An 18009-nucleotide genomic window follows, 5' to 3' on the forward strand; every position below is an offset into this window, starting at 1 on the left:
GTTTGCTTCAGTTCACCAAAGTAAAATAACTGTAATAAGCAGGAAATATCTGCTTGGCCTAAATGGGGAGTAGCTAAAATTTGAGAATGATAGAGCCTATCCTATTGCACTAAGCACAGGGACACTTCTATTTGTTTTCTCTCCAAATCCTTTTTTGTTCTTTTATTGTTATTGAAGGGCTGTAGTGATAGCACAGCGGGTAGGGCATTTGCCTTGCATGTGGCAGACCCAGGTTCAATTCCTCTGCCCCTCTCGAGAGCCTGGCAAGCTACCGAGAGTATCTTGCCAGCACAGCAGAGCCTGGCAAGCTAGCCATGGCATATTCAATATGCCAAAAACAGTAACAACAAGTCTCACAATGGAGACGTTATTGAAATAACATGGTTTACAATAGTGTGAATATTTTTGCTTTAGGTGGACAATGTCACTGAGTACTGCACTTACCAACAAGGAGCCAATATCCCTCAAGCGCCATCCCTAGATTTCCCTAATGACTCTATTTCCTCAGTCTCCTCTCCTCCAACTCAGTTCTGTGTCAGACTCTAAATGTTTGTTTTCGCTGTCTATTGGGAGGACACTCTTCTCTCACTTTGTTTCTGTATTCTACCTACCAGTGATATCATCCGGTACTTGTCATTCTCCTTTGGACGTATTTAACTTCTAATGACCCCTTTTAACTTCATCCATGTCATAACAAAATTCAAGAGTCCCATGTTTTCTTCTGTTATCAATCATTTAATTTTATGATTAAAAGTCATTCATCGCAATGTTTCTTAACAATAGAGGCTTCAGGGGGAAAAAAAATCACACTTCATTCATTTACAGGTTCCTTGATTGATGCCTTCCTACCTTCACTGAGCGTTAGCATGAAGGCATGGCCATTTGAATAAATTGTGGTTTTTCAATCTAAAAGAATCTGTAATCTAGCGAAGGAAATAAACACAGGCAGAATGATGACATAAATTGCAGTCACCACAGTCTCAGTCAGAGGGGACCCACGAGTCAGAGGTGATGAGTTCTGACTTGAGGAATCTGGGAAGCTTCTCAGTGGGTGGCACTGAACTGGGGCTGGAAGAGGCGCAGACATCAGTCATCAGAGCACAGAGATACTCTGCAAGGAAAGCGCGACTAGAAATCAGAATCATGAGAGACCTTTACAACAGCAGCAGAAATCAGCTCAGAAGGTGGATTGAACAAAGTGCTTGTCAGGAACCCCAGGGAAACTGAGGCCATAGATGGAAATGGGAGTCAGAAGACTGAGGAGCTGAAGTTCTTGTGCACGGGGTCCCTCCTGACGGTGGAAGGGGAGAAGTACAGCTAGACCCAAGCTCAACTGTTTGAATTCAGCTCAGACTTCACCTGAAACATGGTACCACCCTCCCTGACAAGCCCCAGCCTCTCTCCACCTTCTTCCTGTTAATACTCCTGGCATCCTTATGGAGAATTTCTCAGGCATATGATCCCACTCCAGGTTGTTTCTTCTGGAAGGGTCCCACTTGCCACCCGTCATTATCCCCAAGAAAACAAATGGTCTTCATTCTAAGAATGATTGCATGGGCGGATGAGACCATGAAGGATTAAAAGAATTAATGAATAAATGAGAGGGAGAAATTCAATAGGGTAGTTTGACATTATCAACAAAGACATAACTCTAGTGGCCTGGAGTAATCCCCTTGAACAGCACTATCTGTGTGGCAGAAAAACAATGATCTAAATACTTTAGCCTCCCTGGGGGTAGGCAGTGCACTCTCTTTGCCAGAGAATCATTGAGCTGGAGGTCAGTATGTACTGTGTTAGTATGACAAATATATTGATGTGGTAACACAGCATCAACTACCCATGGAAACGGGCCATCAGGAAACCAGAGAGGAGCTTCTTTGCTTTGGGTTTAGAAAGGAAGGCTAATTTGACTGCTCTGAACTGCAGGAACAGTGCGGAGTCCTTTGCAGACAATTGTAGAAGGTAGTTCAAACAGTTTCCTTTCATCTAGGGATCCTGAAGCTCAAAAAGAGTCAGCAAATATTCCAAAACCTCAGAGCTAGTAAGAGTACAGGATGGGGTATGAACCCATCCGTTTCTTGAAAGTCATCTTCAACTACTTTTTAAAAATTGTGATTTGTCAGCTGCACAGTTATTTCGAGAACTAAGAGTGACTCGGAAGAAAGTCCTGCCCACGTATTATCTTAAACCGTTCATGTGGCCTTGTAAGATTTGCTGGTCCCGCCTACTGCTCTCTTTCATTTCCAGCAGTGGCTAGGACCTGATACAGCCAGGAGGCACTGAGAATCAATTGGCTGTGGGTCTCCCTGATGGCTGACACAAACAGGTGCTATGAATCAGAAGCTGCCATCTGTCCATGACACTCAGTTTTAGGGGGTCCCCAGAGCTTCCCTGGCCTGAAGAATTGGGAGGGCAAATCCCACACTCGGGTGGAATGCTAAACTCCCAGAGAGAAATGCCCAGCAGACACTGGGGATGAAATGAGCTCAACCACTTGGCACACAGAGCTAAGACACTTGAAGGAGAAGGGTCCTTAACAAAGAGACCCCAGACCAGAGAGATAGTACCCCAGGGCCTTGCATATGGCCCACCCATATTCAATCATCACACAACACACCCCTGATCACTAGCAGGAGTAACTCCTGAGTGCAAGAGCTAAGAGTGACCCCTGAGCATTGCCATATATGGCCCCCAGACAATAAATAAATAAATAAACAATAAATGAAAGAGAAAGAGAGGCAACCCACAACACCATATTGGAGAATGGAAACTGTAGGTAGAGGTTGGGTTTGAAGTGCAAGTCGGGAGCTTTGATATCATCTCAGAGCAGGAACTCCATGTGTCAAGCCCACTATATCAGTTGTGGTACAGAAAGGACATGGGGTTTGTGCTGCAGACCCTGGCGTCTCCGCATGGCCTTACCCTTTACATGCTGGCTTAACTAACACAAACATGTGATCATTGCACCTCCATGTCCACATCTTTGTAATGGGAGCACAGTGATTCAAGAGTCATGGGCACTTCTGGTGGGAGTATTGGGGAGGAGGGGTGCATTCACTATGTACATCCGTACTGCACATACAGTGCTGTACCCATGTTACCTAAACTCATTTAAAAAAATGAAGATCAATAATAAACAAAAGACACAGTAACTAAGAGTGTACATTAAATAAAGATATGAGAATATCAACAGGCTAGTCCAAGCATTCTCAGGACAACTCTACATGCTAATGATGCAGAAATACGTAGCCTCGGGGTTGGTCCCTTCTGGACCCACAGTGCACACGAGTGCCACGTGAGCACGCCTATCCATCTGAAGTGGGAGCCGTCACTGTTTCAGGTCTTCTCCTCTGACCACAGAACACACTAATTGAAATTCTGCTCCCACCAAACACCCATTGTCTTGAATTTCAGTACAAGTTGTGATTTGCTCCACGGGCAGCAGCCAAAATACCCACTGGCCTACCAACACTATTGCAATGAGTAATTCCAAGAATGAGAGATAGTACAGGGAGTAAGAAGCCAAGCAGCCAACTTGGGTTAGATTCCCAGCACTCCATAGAATGCCCTAAACACCACCAAGAGTGTCCCTGAACACAATGCCAAGAGTAAGTCCCACGCACCTCTGAATGTGGTCAAGAAAAAAAAGGGCAGTAGCACTGTGGTCCCGTTGTTCATCGATTTGCTTGAGCGGGCACTAGTAATGTCTCCATTGTGAGAGTTGTTGTTGCTGTCTTTGGCATAACGAATATGCCACGGGGAGTTTGCCAGGCTCTGCCATGCAGGTGGGATACTTCCGGTAGCTTGCCAAGCTCTCCGAGAGGAATGGAGGAATCAAACCTGGGTCAGCCACATGCAAGGCAAACGCCGTACCCGCTGTGCTATCACTCCAGTCTGGACCAAAAAAAAAAAAAAAAATCAAACAAAAACAAAACAAACAGAAAACAACCAAAGAATAACTCCAGTCCTTGTCTCCCAAAACTGCTGCCTCACCCTCTATTGCTTGGTTCTTGTTCCAGGATTCTCATCAGACTCTTGTTTCTGGATTCTTACCAGTGGGAGTACTACTATTCCAAAAGTAGCTAGCTCCTGAGTGGGGCCTTCAATTTTGTGTGTGAGATTGGCCTATGAAACACTCCATGCTTATAATATTAATGTGTCTTTCCTGTGCAGTTATAAGTTGGTCCATATCTGCATATAAGTTGGTCCATAGCGTCTGATGCCCAAGTGTCTCCATGCTTGTCTCTGCTCCCAGGTTGTGTCCCACGTTGTTTCTTTCTGGTCACTTGGGCCTTTTCCTGGCCCATCCCTGTGAAGACTAGGGCCTGCTCCCATGCTATAGTCCATCCTTTGGACTCTGATGTCTGCAGCTGGAACCCTGCAGTCTGTATCCTCTTTATGGTATTGGCTGCCCTGTGGTCTCTCACGGGGGCCCCTCAGACTGCCACTTAAGGCACATTGTCCTTCAGCTCTTTGTTCCTTTAGAATTCTTTGTTCTTGGCCATATGGCTGGTGAGAATGCTACATTCTTCTCACCTAGCCTGACACAGATGATGAGTCAAAAAGGAAGTTGCCTGCCCTATGTTTCCCTTTTAAACGTACTTATTCTCTCCCCTATTTCCATTACCTAGCTGACTGGCTAGCCCTATGCTGGCCACCAATAGCAGCTCCACTCTCCTCTCCTCCACCCTCCACCTCCACTGTGATGGATTCCTTGATTTCAGCTTTGAGGTAGAAGAGCAGGTCTTCTTAGAGGTCAGGTTCCCATGTATCAGATGAGCAAACTTTGGCTCTTAAAGGGGCTTACTCATAGTCTCTCCACTAGTAAATGGTACATTCGCAGTTAGAAACTCTCTAGCTCTACACCCTGTGTTTCCAGCACTTTCTTTACAGCCTTTAGGGAAGTTGTTGAGTTCTATATATCCCCAGAGCCAACCAGGCATCATAAAGTTTCCTTTTATTTTTATAAGTATTAAAACTTTCCTGAGCACTTGTCATGTGCCAACCACTTGTCTCAAATCCCCCGAGAGGGGTGGGCACCCTAGCTTCATGACACAGAGGAAAACTACCATTACATTGATGGAAGTTGGTTCCCGACTAAAGACCTCTGTTATCCCGCAGCACAAGCCGAGCCTTGCACCATGGGAGGGAGAAAGAAGAGCCAGGACTGAGTTTATCTCTTTAAAGTACGGGCAGGTGGGGCTGGAGAGATAACACAGCAGGTAGGGTGTTTGCCTTGCACGCGGCTGACCCAGGTTCCATTCCCAGCATCCCATATGGTCCCCTGAGCACCACCAGGGGAAATTCCTGAGTGCAGAGACAGGAGTAATCCCTGAGCATCACTGGGTGTGACCCAAAAAAAAGAAGAAAAAAAAAACTACCTTAGGGGCTGGAGTGATAGCACAGTGGGTAGGGCGTTTGCCTTGCATGCGGCCGACCTGGGTTTGAATCCCAGCATCCCATATGGTCCCCTGAGCACCACCAGGGGTGATTCCTGAGTGCATGAACCAAGAGTGACCCCTGTGCATTGTCGGGTATGACCCAAAAAGCAAAAAGAAATTAAAAAATAAAAAATAAATAAAATAAAGTACAGACAGTGTCCCCTCTTCCTCTCCGGCTTGGCTGTCTGTCTTCCTGAGTGCTGAAGCTATGCTTCACGGCTGAAGAACATTTGAGGAAACCTTTCATCCTCCAGATCCTCCACATGCCATTATTCATGTGGCACCCCAAGATGTTACATGCTGTTCTCCATCATTCCAGATGGAGAAACTGAGATGAAGAGACGCATTTGAGACCACACAGGAAGCGGGGCCCACAGCTTCCAAAGAATGTTATAGGGCTTCTGAAGTTCATCTGTGCCCCCCCAACCTCAGTGCCCCCCTACAACAGATCCTGTGTCCAGAGAGGCAGCACATAGGCCTTAAACTGATCCTTCTGGGAGTGGTGACCCTAGAACTCCCTGGACAGTTGGGCTCCATGTAGATTTGAGTCTGGTACAATCCAGGCCTCGACTAGAATGCCTGGACAATGGGCAAGCTGAGACTATACATAGTTCCTTCTTCTGCTCCCAAAAGAAAGATCCAGACCTTCCTAAAGATAGATCCTTATGTAGCAAAAGTCATCTAGCAAGTCCTTTCCTTAAAATCTTGGGGGACTCAGAGGTGGGGAGGGGCGTAGTGGCTAGGGGTGCACCCCAACCCTTTCCAGTCACTGTTCGGATTATGACTAAACAACCCAATGAGAAGTCAGGAGCCAACCTCACCTGCTGTTGCAGGTCTTTCCCTTCTACTGCTCCACACTGACACTGAGTTTCCCTCAGGTCAACTGGCTCAGCCAAGTTGGGGTCAATGTAGATTTGAGTCCAAGGACACCAAGCCTTTCATGCTGCATAATGTCTCAGTCCTTTCTTTCTCCTCTTCCCCATCACAGGAAGAATGGGGCTACAAGCCTCAAGACTGATGCTGGACTATCCTCCCCACCCAAATACCAAGGCTGCCATGCTACCAACCTCCATCATGACAATGCAACCAAGACCACACCCATGGTCCTTGGTCTCCCCCAATCCATCACTGGAGCACATACTCAAGCAGTTAGCACTGTAGCTATGTTGTTCTTCTCCAATCTCCATGTCAAATGTGAACCCAAGGAGCAAGAATTTGGTTCATCAGACTCCAGTTGATGAGTTGAGCACATATCCATTTTTATGGGTAGGCAGAGATCAAAGATATTTTTTCCCTCTGCTAAATCTATGATACATGTGTTGAGGGAGCAGGACAGAAGCAAGAAAGGGGATTTGAATATGAAGTAGATTTGAACTTGAAAGCATATACCAGATGTGCTTCTAAATTGCTGTGTCCTCACTAAAGAATAGACGTGACTCCATTTTAGCCCTGTCTCAAATGATTCACCTTGTGGGTCTGCCTTCATACAAATCCATCACTCTTTACTAAGTCCTGTGGATTCCACTGAAAAAAATACATCTTGAATTTAAATACTTCTATGTCCAAGCTACTCCCATCTCTCGTGCACTCTGTTACCTTTGCCACAAAATTATCTTGCTGGATTTTTTACTTTACCTTCCCATGGCATATTCTCCACTCAGCAGTCAGAGTATGGTTTTCATACCAACTAAAAATGTATGGTCATGTTTTTTCTCTCCTGCTTGAAACATTTCAAATGTCTTCCCCTCCTACTTAGGATAAAATACAAACCTTTCCAACAGTTATGCCAGTTCCAATCCGTTGTTAACTCTTCTGTTCACTGACTTGGTCCTCATTCGCATCCCAAATTCGCCAAACTCTTTCTGATGGAGCATCTCTTCTAAGTCTCACCTTTCCCTGATAAAATATTTTTCATAAAGATACACATTCAGCCAGTTGAAATTGCGCGCGCGCATGTGTGTGTGTGTGTATGTGTGTGTGTGTGTGTGTGTGTAGAGGGGGAAAGATACTCATAGAATAATTAGGGCCCCCTGCGCATCCTGAGTCATTTCCTAACCATCGTTATTATTGTCGAAACTATCTCAAGGACTACTGCTTTAGATGTTTCTGCCTGGCAGTGGATAATCATGATACAGAACCATCATGGTGACCAGACTTTGTTATATGGCAAAATATTTAGAAACAAAATTTCTCTTCTCCCAACACAATCTATAGTCTTCCCCCCTGAAGCTTACCTGACTACCCACCCCCATCCATCCAACCCTAAGACCCTTGAACTTAGACAATATTTCCTTCTTGGGAAGCTTAAATTAAGTTTACGTTGACCCGTTTCTTCTCTCCTTGAATTTGATTCCATTTGTCACTGATTCTGAGGAGCCCTGGATTGACAGAGAATTCATGTCCTAAGGGTTGGGAACTTTCTCTCCTCCATGATATCCCCTTCCATCTCACTCCCTTCCCTTAGCCTGGGACAGAGATTTCAACAGACCCTAGCTTAAAATCTCCAGTTTCCTAAATATTGTGAGTCAAGCTATCTGATAAATGTGGGGGATTCAAAGAATATAAGAAATATTTTTCTCCTTTGAATTCTCATTCAAATCATACAAGAGGGGAGAGAAAACAGGCAGTTCCAAAAATGGATATAAAGATATTACGAGGTTCTCTGGGAGAATTCAATGAAGGAAGGAGAATCATAGGCCTAGGAAAGATGTCAGGATCAGGAGTTATAGAGCTGGGATGTAACAAGATGACAAAGACTAGGTGGAGAAACCCATCAAAAAAATGGGGAGAAGAAATAAACAGAAATTTCCTCAAAAAAGAAATACAAATGGCCAAAAGGCACATGGAAAAAATGATCCACATTGATAGTCATCAGGGAGATGCAAGTCAAAACAACAGTGAGATATCATCTCACACCACAGAGACTGGCACACATTCAAAAGAACAAAAGCAACCAGTACTGGCGGGGATGTGAGGGAAAAGGGATGCTCTTTCACTGTTTGTGGAATTGCTGACTGGTTCAGCCATTCTGGAAAACGATATGGACAGTCCTTCAAAAACTAGAAATTGAGCTTCCATATGACCCCGCAATACCACTTCTGGGAATATATCCCTAGGAAGCAAAAAAGCACAGTAGAAATGACATCTGTACCTATATATTCATCGCAGCACTGTTCACAATAGCCAAAATCTGGAAACAACCTGAGTGCCCTAAAACAGATGACTGGTTAAAGAAACTTTGGTACATCTACACAATGGAATACTATGCAGCTGTTAGAAGAGATGGAGTCATGAAATTTGTTTATAAATGGATAAACATGGAGAGTATCATGCTAAGTGAAATGAGTCAGAAAGAAAGGGACAGACATAGAAGGACTGCACTCATTTGTGGAATATAGAATAACATCACATGAGGCTGACACCCAAAGACAGTAGACACAAGGGCCAGGAGGATTGCCCCATAGCTGGAAGCTTGCTCCATGAGAGAAGGGCAGAAGGCAGATGGAATAGAGAAGGGATCACTAAGAAAATGATGGCTGGAGGAACCAGTTGGAATAGGAGATGCATGCTGAAAGTAGATAAAGGACTAAACATGATGACCTCTCAGTGTCTGTGTTGCAAGCCAAAATGCCCAAAAGCAGCAAGAGAGTATGGGGAATATTGTCTGCCATGGGGCAGGGGGAGGGTGGGAAAGGGGGGGGGGTATACCCGGGATATCGGTGGTGGGGAATGTGCACTGGTGGAGGGATGGGTATTTGATCATTGTGAGATTGTAACCCAAACATGAAAGCTTGTAACTATCCCACAGTGATTCAATAAAATTTAAAAAAAAAAAAAAAAGAAAAAGAAAAAGACTAGGTGGAGAGAGAAGGTAAAGTCGGATTCCTTAAGGAAAGGAATGATAAGTGCAAAGTCCTGAGTCACATGACTGCCTCTGGAAATATCACGAACTTTGATAGGATTGGAGCTCAGATGCAGAGGCTGAGTCCAGAGGTTGTGAGAGAGCCTAGCAAAGAGCCAGTCATGAACAACCAGGAGGGAGATCCTATCAGAAAATTCTCAAGTCTTTACTGACTTGAAAAATCAACGAGGAAAAAGAATAAGGCTCCATTTCAAAAGAAGAAAACCTTGGATAAGGCTTATCTGTAGATGTTAGTAAAATGGTCCTATAAACAGTCGCAGTTTCCCTGTGTGCTGATTAACATGGATCACGTGACTTCCCACAAATTCCCCATGTTCCTGCGAAGATATTGCTTTACAGAATTGCTCTTCTGTATTGCTGGGGCATAAAAAGGTCCAGAGACACAGGTGAATCTTATAGCTCCAGAGCTATAAACTTTTGCAAAGAGAACAACAGAGTGACTCATGGTGAAAGCACTTTACCATGGAGTGATTTCTCAAGATTGCCATCATTGCCAAGAGAAAAAAACCATATCCTAGTGGCACATGGCCAGTGTGTCCGGGCATCTGTTCAGCAGATGCTCTTCCCTCAGACTGGATGCCTTTGGCTTCACTACTTCCTGGTTCTCTATTTTTTGCACCACCCTGCAGTGGTGACCTCCCAAGCAACTCTCTGGGGACTCAGGGGCCACTCCCAACAATACTCAGCCAACTGAGCCAGACGTTCAATGTTCAGTCTGGCACTGCAGGGATGCAAGGACTGAGCAGTGGTGGAGACCTACAGGGCTACCGTGTGGAGAGTAGGGATTGGATTTAGAGATTTGCTCATGCGCTTAAGAATTAAGAATGCACTCCAGGTCTTTGAACCATCTCCATAACCCCTTGTCCAGATTGTAAGAGGGAAGGACTGAGGACCTCAGAGAGGTACTGAAGTATTGAGGATCTCAAACTTCCTCCCAACCACACAGTTATATGTCATTCTAGGGTGTGCAATGGCTCAGCCAAGGAAGAGTTGGCAAGCTTCTGATCTTCCTGGCATAAGCATCAACCTTCCTCTGGCTGTGTTTGGCTTACCATCCAGAAATGAGGATGACGGGTCAGCCCCTGGATGACACTTTATCGCTACCAAAGAGCTAGCCAAGGGACCTGAGCCTAGAGGAGCGAAGGGCAATCTTAGGAAGAAAATATTTGCACAAATCCATCAAGAAATCAGTAATTCCAATTCTGTCACTTCAATGAAGGACAGAAGAAAATGTCTCCCAAACAGGGAATGGAAGTGGTTAGTCTATGTCAGGGAGACCCACGTCATCTTGAGCAGGGATCAACAAAACTAAATTCATTTAAAGTCTTGATGTCAGGTCATGTAAAATATGTTACACAGGAAGCATCATGTGGGTCCAAAGGCATTCTGCCCAGATCTCAGCAGGGAATGATGTTTCCTGCCAAAGGAGACGCCAAAGCTTTTCCTTGGGCTATAGCAGAGAATTGTCACTCTGAAGCAGGACATAGTTTTCCAGAAATAATGTAGACCAGCATGTTAAGATTAGAAAGAGGCAACTCCCCACATTCACTGTCATTCGAAAAGAAGGGACTGGGGAAGCATTAAGACATTCTCATCTGAGGGCAAATTTACTTGCACCACAGTTGAGTGATAAAGGGGAAGCACATTCAGGACCCTTTTCAGTGCCTCCTTATGCCAAGACTATGATGTGTGATAAAGATTCCAAAGGAAGAAATAAGTGCAGCAGCCTAGTGGACTCTAAGAAGACCACTTCGAGGAGAATAATTATCCTGAGAGCAGGACTAGCTACTTTCCCCCAGGGAACATACCAGTTCTAGAGGACATAGGCTAAAGAACTTTGTATCAGTGCCACATGGATCAATTGTTGATTAACTAACTGATGATTAATTGACTCAGTGCTCATGTAAGATAACACATCACCAATACCATAATTATTGCTATCAATTTGTATTATTTTACAGTGTGACCTCAGTCATCAATACCTTCTCAACAAATCCTCTATCACGTCCATGAAGTCCAAACTCAAAGAGCTGCTCTAGGTGCTCATAGAGAAATTCTTTGCTTGCCCGCTCTAGCAAATCGATGAGCAATGGGATGACAGTGATAGTGACAGAAAGACACAGTTTACCAAACTACTATAACAAAACTTAAATATGTGTCCAGCAAGATTTGAGGGTTAAAAGTATGTAAGAGATATACTTGATAACCTTTCAGTATCAATATTGCAAACAACTGGCGTGGATGTGGGGAGAAAGGGACCCTCCTTCACTGCTGGTGGGAATGCAGACTGGTTTAGCCCTTTTGGAAAACAGTATGGATGCTTCTCAAAAAATTAGAAATTGAGCTCCCATTTGACCCAGCAATACCGCTTCTAGGAATATATCCAGGAGATACAAAAAAAGTATAGTAGAAATGACATCTACACTATGTTTATTGCAGCACTGTTTACAATAGCCAGAATCTGGAGAAAAACTGAGTGCCCAAGAATAGATGACTGGTTGAAGAAACTTTGGTACATCTACACTATGGAATACTATGCAACTGTTAGAAAAGATGAAGTCATGAAATTTGCATACAGGTGGATCAACATGGAAAGTATTGTGTTAAGTGAAATGAGTCAGAAAGAGAGGGAAAGATAGAAAGATTGCACTCATTTGTGGAAAATAAGGTAACAGAATGGGAGACTAACACCCAAGAATAGTAGAGATAAGTACCTGGAGGATCATTCCACAGCTTAGAAGCCGGCTCACCTGCTGGGGGAAAAGGCAGATAGAGAAGGGACCACCAAGTAAAGGGTGCTAGGAGGGCCCGCTCAGGATGGGAGATGTATGATGAAAGTAGACTATAGATTGAACACGATGGCCACTCAATACCTCTATTGCAAACCACAACACCCAAGAGGAGAGAGAGAGAACAAAAGGAAATGCCCTGCCACAGAGGCGGGGTGGGCTGGGCAGATGGAGAGAGAATAAAAAGCACCTGCCATACAGGCAGGCATGGGGTTAGGGGTGGGAGGTGGTGGAAGGAAACTTGGGAATACTGGTGCTAGGAAATGTACACTGGTGGAGGGATGGGTGTTGGAATACTGTATGACTGAAAGCTATTCATGAACAGCTTTGTAATGGTCTATCTCACACTGATTCAATAAAACAGTTCTTAAAAATGTGTCAAGGAGACAGACTTGGGGGTAGATGTGGTGATGGTTAGAAGAACCTGAGAACATTGATGGAGGGAAGTTCAATCAGTGGTAGGATTGGTGTTGGAAAATTGTGCCCAAAACTCTTTATGGACAACTTTGTAGATAATACTTCATAATAAAAGGAAAGAAAGACACAGTCTCGGACCCTCTGCGCCTAAAGACTTTGATTCCAGAGACCTTCTAACACATTTTGGTGTCCAGTGCAGCTTCTTACAGCAATGCACTGGGACTGTGAGCTGGGCTACAACTCCTCGCTGCCTGGGGATGGATCTTCCCTCTCCACTCTGTTTTTCTGCATAGAAAATGGAGGCGGCAGCAATATCCACGTGGTGAGAGTCATCTCCTAAGACTCCTAACCCAGAGGTATATGGTTTTTACACTGGGGGCTCCTAGAGAATCATGGGAAGTGGGTGTAACCGGCACGTCCTAGGCCCAGATAAACCTGGAGCTGCTGAGAGTGAAACAGACCCTCTGCGCCTAAACACTTTGATTCCAGAGACCTTCTAATACATTTTGGCATCCAGCGCAGCTTCTTACAGCAATGCACTGGGACTGTGAGCTGGGCTAAAACTCCGCGCTGCCCGGGGATGGATCTTTCCTCTCCACCCTGTTTTTCTGCACGGAAAATGGCGGCGGCAGCAATATCCACATGGTGATTGTCAGCAATGTGAAACGGTTCCTTTTTAGCAGGTCTGACTTAGGGGGAAACTCCAAATAATAACGGTGAGTTTTTTTGTTAAAATATTGAAGGTAGTCAAAGTAGCAGCCATTTCTCTAGACTGAACTAAGCAACAGCCCCACGCCAACTAAGAAGAGGAAATATCCCTCTTTCCCGGTTGTTTCCTATTTTCGGGGAGAAACGTGGCATGGCATCCACCATACTATGAGGCGCGGGAAGGGGGATGAGGGGGAAAAAGAAAAAAAGGAAAAGAGGAAAAAAGAGTTATGTACTTGGAGCAGTGGGGCTACATATCTCTTCATTCTAAACAATGGAAAACTAATTATCAAATGCTTCCTTGGTAGTAGGGCTGTCCTTCTTGGGGGGGAAACTCCAACAACAATAGTGAGTTTTGTGTTGAAATATGGAATGTAATCAAGGTAAAAAGAAAATGAAGTGATATTCATTAGTTATGCAGTTGGGGGTGGAGGGTGGAGGCGGGAGGTATACTGGGGTTTTTGATGGTGGAATATGGGCACTGGTGAAGGGATTGGTGTTTGAATGTTGTATAACTGAGACATAAGCCTGAGTACTTTGTAACTTTCCACATGGTGATTCAATAATAAGAAAAAAAAGAAAGACACAGTCTCTCTATTTTACTCTAGATTCTGATGCCTAATATGGCTACGGTACTCTCTTAGGCACAAATCAAGTTTATTTCTCTCTGTGTCTGTGGACACTATGGTCCATAGCTATTCTATATTTTCCAAACTAGAGATGTGCCTCTCAGATCTTCCCTCAAGAATCCATTCTCAACTACAAGTAAAAAAGGTAACTGACAGTTTATAGCTATCATGCTCTCTGGTTGTACGGCATCTTTCTAGTCAAGACACTCTTCTTGAGTACCCTCTAGCTATTAACTGGGCATGATGGGGCCACTCATCTGGCCATCTCTACCCACGGTGGTGTTCCTTTAAAACTATGTGCTAAAATAAAAAATTGTATTAGAAGGGAATTGTCAGTCACTGTCGATTTACTTGAGCAGGCACCAGTACCGTCTCTCTTCCTCCCAGCCCTGAGATTTTAGCAGCCTCTCCTTACTCGTCTTTCCCAATGATTGGAGGCTCTTTCAGGGTCAGGGGAATGAGACTCATCATTACTGTTTTTGGCATATTGAATACGCCACGGGTAACTTGCCAGGCTCTGCCTGTGCTAGAGGGATACTCTCAGTAGCTGTCGGGCTTTCCAAGAGGTATATAAATATATATGTATGTATATGTATGTATGTATGTATATTACTCTCTATGATTGTTGTCTACTGTCTGAACTTCAAATATGGAAATATAGTGTGGTAACTTTAGAAAATGGGTAAGAAGTGTCTTATAATGTGTCGCGAGGCCACAAAGCAGCCGGGAGGTCCAGAGAGCGGCCTGGAATGTGGCGGGAGTTGGGTAGTGGAGGTCAACTGCCATGGCTGGGCCCCTTGGGGCAGGGAGGGTTCTCACCCACCCTTCGATGGGGCACCCCGAGTGAAACAGCCTGGTGTGAGGTCAGGTGGCATGGCTATGGGGGCCTCATTTTATATTCTGATCTGGAAGGAGCAGCCATTGAGATCTGGAGGGTGGCCAATGAGATTATTATCTGGTGCTGGCAGGGTGTGGCAGGGTGTGGCTTATGGGTGTGATCCCTGGGTCACCAGAGATTGGGGGGTAGCAGGCAGAAGATCTCTGCTTCCAGGTCCTGTTGAGTCCAGAGTCCAGAGTCACAAAGTTCCGCATTATCTGGGATCCCTGGGAATTCATTCATGCATTAGACTCGGCCAGAGCGGTGGTTGGGTAGTGGAGGTCGGCTGCTGGGGCTGGGTCCCTTGGGGCAGGGAGGGTTCTCACGTGCCCCGTTTTGGGGCTCCCTGAGTGAAAACAGCCTGACATGGAGGGGATTAAGGAGATCTAATTATGGTTCACCTGTCTTCCTATGCTTTCTTTCCTTTGAGACATTTCTGCATGCTGATTCCAAGACCTTCCCTGCCCAATTCTGTTTCCTTCTTCTGTTATCTGTCATAAGAAACATCTTCCAACCCCCCAAAAAACTACTTATTCTTTCAACTACATTTCATTGGCCACATTCTAGAGGAACCAACTAAAAAAATCGATGCTTTTAGAAACATATTAGAAACCCAACCTCCTGCTAAAAGCACACCCCCTTACTGAGGTTCCCTATGATTTGATCCTTGCCTGTCTTTTTCTGAACCCCTTATGTGGATGCATAGCCTCTGCCATTCATGCTCCAGATCTACAACATCTCGCTGTTTCCAGAAATACTCTACTGACTCATGTTTTGCAATAGTTCAATATTACTGCCTTGTTTGGCATGACTGACATCTTTCAAAATAGATGGTAATATTCTTGTGTAAAGTTATCAAGGTTCAGAGACAAAAAAAGAAGGAAGGAAGGAAGGAAGGAAGGAAGGAAGGAAGGAAGGAAGGAAGAAGAGAAAGAGAAAGAAAAGAAAGAAAGAAAGAAAGAAGAAGAAAGAAAGAAAGAAAGAAAGAAAGAAAGAAAGAAAGAAAGAAAGAAAGAAAGGAAGGAAGGAAGGAAGGAAGGAAGGAAGGAAGGAAGGAAGAAGAAAGAAAGAAAGAAAGAAAGAAAGAAAGAAAGAAAGAAAGAAAGAAAGAAAGAAAGAAAGGAAGGAAGGAAGGAAGGAAGGAAGGAAGGAAGGAAGGAAGGAAGAAGAAGAAAGAAAGAAAGAAAGATAGAAGAAGAAAGAAGAAAGAAAGAAAGAAAGAAAGAAAGAAAGAAAGAAAGAAAGAAAGAAAGAAAGGAAGGAAGGAAGGAGATAAAGAAAAGAAAAAATTGTTCAAATTGTTAACAAATAGACATGCATTCAAGTTTTGCTAGTGTTATTAGTCTGAGTAAAGATAACTCAAGAACTCAGAAAGAGTAAAATAAGATTCCTGTGCCTCCTTTGCAAAATTCTTTGGATAAAGGGGAACGTTTTGCAGAAATCGGGTCTCTCTGGCCTCTGAAGGAGAGCTGCTATGAGAAGAAACACTAGCCTGGACCCTTTGGGTGACCTGGTGACACTCCTAGACCTCTTCTCAAGTGATATTTATAAACACATAAATGAATTCAATACGATTGCAGAGAAAACCAACTACACTAAAACAAATTTTTTCGGGTATTTTACAAAATATGCAACATGATAACAGGTGTGCTTCCTTATTATGGCAATATTTGACAAGATCCAGTATCAGGTCTTATAAGCACTATGGTAGGTCTTAAGGTACTATCATTTTGAAGTCGTTTTAAACTTAAAAGTTCTTTTTTAAAATTATTTTGAGATGTCTGCAACACCAGGCAGGTGACATGAAAGATCCATGATTGACATGGGTGGTGAAGTTACGGGTTGTGCTCAGATTTCTGGGGTTCAATGCTTGGGTTCAGAATTGGAAAAGGAGGAGCTGGAGAGACAGTACAGCATGTAAGTCACTGGTCTTGCACACATCTGACCCAGGCTTGATTCCCAGCACCAGACATGGTCTCCCCAAGTCTGCCAGGTGTCATCCCTGAGCACAGAGTAAGGAGTAAGCTCTGAGTACTATCAGGTATGACTCCCTCAAAAACAAAAACAGAATTGGAAATCATGCTGAAGTTAAGTTAGAGGGTAATGCAAGTGGAAATATAATTTATTTCTATGAAAATCCCTTCGATAGACTCTTTCAATATGTGAAAAATCAAGCAGCAAATTCTCCCTCATTCAAAACCTTAGAACCATTCCTCATCAAGAAAAGACCCTTAAAAAGGGAGCAACAATTTCTAGGAACCATTGAGGGGTCCCCCAAGAATCAGTAATAGCAAATAACCCAGTTTATTTCTGTGATAGTCAGAGACTATTGGGGAGCATGATGTTCACTAATTAAAAAAAATAGTAATAAAAGCTAGACGAAGACAGAATCTTAGCCAGTTTAACAGTCTCTCAGAGTATGGGGAATATTGTCTGCCGTGGAGGCAGAGGGAGGGTGGGAAAGGGAATATACCAGGGATATTGGTGGTGGAGAATGTGCATTGGTGAAAGGATGGGTGTTTGATCATTGTGTGATTGTAACCCAAACATGAAAGCTTGCAACTATCTTATGGTGATTTAATAAAATTTAAAAAACATTTTTTTAAAAACTAAAAAAAAGAAAAATAAACAGTCTCTCAAAGGTCAAAGTTGAAGAATGTGTTCCAATTACATCTTGAAGGCTCAATACTTAGTCCCAGCTGCTCCAACAGTTTTTTTTTTATTTTGTTTGTTGAATTTTTTCTTTTCCAGAGAATTGGATCAGGGACCTCAAATTAATTCTCAAAATTAATTAATTCTCAAAAAACACCAGGCCAGGAGTCTCCATAAATACCAAGAATTGCAGTCAGATTCCAGAGCATTGCTGAAGGACCTAGAAAAACAAATGAACAATATTTCTCAGAAAGGAATTTAGTAAAGATGCAAAATCAAATGCTAAAATGCACATGTATAACTGCATGCACAAGGCGGCAGGGGATAAAGAACTTACAAGGAGTCAACAAGGTATTGAAGACTTGGACATGCTCATCTGTCACATTGTCACAGAGGCATGTGTGGGCTACCCTGGTATGAAAAAGCAGTTGTCCATAGAAAAAAAAATAAAAAAATATTCTTTCTCATCTGGATAGCACCAAGCCAAGAGAAGATGGATTAAGACTGATAATATACTAGAATCCAAAAACTCCTTGACATGGGCAGTAGTTGGTTAAGTCATGAACTGAATGGT

This window comes from Sorex araneus, chromosome 1, assembly GCF_027595985.1.
Source record: "Sorex araneus isolate mSorAra2 chromosome 1, mSorAra2.pri, whole genome shotgun sequence".
NCBI lineage: Eukaryota > Metazoa > Chordata > Mammalia > Eulipotyphla > Soricidae > Sorex > Sorex araneus.